Here is a 3337-nt window from a genome sequence, read left to right as displayed (position 1 = left end):
CTCTATTTTTCTAAATCAGTGAAGCTAGTTCTGCTAACAGTGTCATCTATCTTGCCAGTTTCAGGGCTTCTGTGACCTTTTACATTCTGTCAGGATCTTTCAATTGCAGGTATTAAAGGCCTAAACCACCAAACCCTGCCTTTCATATTGAATGATTTTTGTTTTGTTTGTTTTGTTAGTTTTTTTTAATTCACTTGAAACATGTTTGTTGTCTCAGTGTTTTCCACTTTTTCAAAAGTCCTGTGAGAGGCTCCTATACACCTACCTGCAATCTACATGAAGCCAATGTAAGAACAGGGAAAACTGAAGCTTCTGCCCTCTGCCTGCTAACCTTGGCTTCATGACCCAGTCCACTCCTTCCCTGGGATTAGAGCCTATTTTGGGGCACAGGAGGGGTATCAGCATGCAGGTTTATAGTGAATCTCAGCTGAGACCTCCAGCCTTGACACCAAAACAACTACTAAACCCTCATGTCCTGCAATTTATGGCAGCCCATATTGGATAAGTAGCACCCCAGCCACTGAGTCATTTGAAAGAAAGAATGAATCTGTGTACTCGAATGGGCACAGAGAAGCACCCAAAGGGCATCTCCCAAAGGCCTTGCTGGGCCACCCAGTTTCAGGTGGGGGCACCTTTACATCTTTTTCCATCTTTATCCTTGACAAAAATTGCCAATGTCTTGTGGGATAAGCTAAGCTTAGAGGTGTGCAATACGGGTGTAATCATCTCCATGGAGTGATTGACTCTTCATGTCCAGCCACACCCACCAGGCATCTCCGGGATATAAAAGAGCAAAAACCAGGGTTTTGGTCACAGACAACCCTAGACAAAGCTTCTAGAAGCAGGTAGGAGTGAAGGCAAGCTCTCTCTCAGGTTCTAGAACACAGTAGGAGCAAAGGCACACCCTCTCAAAGGACAGTTTGGCAGATTTGGAGAAGAATCGTCACCAACATAATGTTAGGAAGACTAAGCCAGGAAATGAGTCACACAACACCTACAGCCTATTTGGAGGTCCAGGTAGGGTCTTTCTCAGCCTGGGGATGTAGGCTGCCTCTTGCCAGGGAGTCGTTATGTGGAGTTGAAAAGTGTGTTGCCCTGTGTCCTGGCCTCTTGGCTAGCATGCTGGGTGAATGGGAATCAGGAGTGGTTTTGAGTTGGGCAGAAGGAGTAGGGATGTAGTGCCGATCTGGGCTGGGGGAATGATCTAGGGAACTCAAGCACAGCAGCAATGTTCCCCCTGGGGCTTCTAGTGAATTACATGGAGAGATTGCAAAAGGAATGGCAGCTGGAAGACTGTGTTTTAGCCCTGTGTTCTTCAGATGGATTCCTGACTCACATCTATTCTGGGTCTTTGCTCTGGCACTTAGCCCCAAGTCAGCCCCTCAGCTCTTTTGATCCTATGACTTTGTTTTGTAAGAAAGGGTCTCTCAGAAGCAGGCAGGCTGGCCTGAGATCTAGGCCTGGAGCTTGTCCTGTAGGTCATGTAGAGGATGAACTTGGAGTCCTCCTGCCTCAGAGGTTGTGTTTAGATGTCCAAGCTTGTGTGTCCTAAAGTGGCTTCCTAGCTACTCTGGGGATTAGCCCCTGTAATGGCCCAGTCCCACCCCCACAGGCTGTGCCCTTGACTTTTGGTCTCCTCTCCAGTTGTTCATCTCAGGACAGCTTCTTGGTCTTGGCTTCATCTTCTTCTTCGATGTCTTGTAATCNTCTGTGTCTCTTCCCCACAGATTGGTCGGAGCCCCTAAGTGCAGTCATGATGGGAAACCAGAATGGAAATCACTCTCAGACCCTGGATTCTGACAGCCTGTTCCCTTCAGAGATGAATGAAGGAGACAGAGCCCCAGAGCCGATGCAGCAAGATCCCTGGTTTCGGGCTCAGGAAGTTCTCATAGGAAGACATCACCTCCGTGCCCCAGTTTGAACCATGGACCAAGAAGCTCCCACAATCCAGCCACTTAGTTTATGACCCTGATTTCCAAATGTCTGACTGGACCCCCAAAGAGACAGACGACTGGATGAGGTTGACTCTTGCTTCGTTGGTAGTGTGGTCAATTCGGACCTGCAGATTTTCTCCACAAAGGAGGAGCAACACATTGCTGGCATAGTGGCCGCAGTTGCCCCATGTCATCATCCCATGGGACCAGAAAAACCCAAACCCTTGGTGGTCTTCACTCTACCAGGAGATTTTTTCAACTTTATGGAGGAAGAGGAAGAAGAGGAAGAGGAACCAGACAACTCATTGAATCCTGCAGAATAGACTCCATTGAGAGGCAGTATAAGAAGATGGGATCCTGGCTTTCCAAAACCTGAATCCAGCCCAGAACTCCTGCCTCTTTCTGAGCCTCCAGCCCAGCCCTGGAGCACCTTCTCACCTCCAGTGTCAGGGTTTTACCCCGGTGCCTTCTCTTTTAAGGCTCCNTGGTTTATCTTTGCTCCCCAGAAACACCCCACACAGTGTTTCTTTGGCCAGGGTCCATGCTCTACTGTCTTAAGGATTTTTGGTCATAAACCCCTTAGCTCTCATCTACAGTCTTAAAACAGACCCTTGCATTCATCTTCACTGACATGCCTGCAAGATGCCCTCCTAGAGTTTTGGTCTACTCCATCAGAAAAGGCCATTTCTGTACTGGCCCAATAGCATCTCATACCCCTGGTTGGTCAGAAGCAACCTACTTCAGGAAACCTTGCTGTGATGGGGGGGCTGTGCATCTGAGCCCTCCAGCATAAAATCCACAACCTGACTCAGAACAACTCTCAGCCAGAGTCGGACCTCCAGAAGACAAAGAGCAAGGAGGGCAGCTTGAGAGATTTTCCCAGCACTGTGGACTCTCATGGATTCTCCCTTGGTTCCCAGATTGGCAGGATTTGTCCCCTGGGTGCTGGCTCCCAATTTTTGAAGTTTTTTCCCCCCAGGGCATTCCACTGTGCCAAGGTGGTAACAGGACTCTCTGTTGTTTCCTCTAAGAAAGGACCCCATCACCCACCCCCATCCTCTATTTCTGCCCTGCCCAGATGTCAGTTCTAGCCTTTCAAATGATGTGAGACCACCCTCCCAATGCCCTACAATGTGTCCTTTCTCCTTAGCACAGACCACTGTCACTCCTGGAACGACCCTGCTGCATTATGCAATGAAGTGTTCTCTACTTTCTGGTTCTTGTCTCATTTCTTAATACTGGGAATTAGCATTGGTGTAGAAAGAAAGGAGGCTGGAGGGAGGGAGGCTGCAGGAACCATCACTCTTTTTCATGAGCTTTAAATGACTTCTCACTCATGNGATTGTTTGTTTTTTACTTGCTTGTTTGAGACATAGTGTCTCTACATAGTCCTGGCTCTCCTG

General features: G+C 48.3%; 1 long non-coding RNA gene across 1 annotated transcript in view; it reads left to right on the top strand.

The window, feature by feature from the left end:
- The window catches only part of LOC110295873, a 7504-nt gene extending 5346 nt beyond the window's left edge, over positions 1–2158 (top strand). The window contains exon 3 of the long non-coding RNA XR_002378125.1: positions 1728–2158. This is a non-coding gene — a long non-coding RNA (uncharacterized LOC110295873). The remainder of the gene's footprint in view (positions 1–1727) is intronic.
- Positions 2159–3337: the final 1179 nt, after the last annotated feature.

Source organism: Mus caroli, chromosome 6 (assembly GCF_900094665.2).
Source record: "Mus caroli chromosome 6, CAROLI_EIJ_v1.1, whole genome shotgun sequence".
NCBI classification, from domain to species: Eukaryota; Metazoa; Chordata; class Mammalia; order Rodentia; family Muridae; genus Mus; species Mus caroli.
Note: the sequence above shows the minus strand (reverse complement) of the source record. Positions and strands in the feature narration are given on the sequence as shown.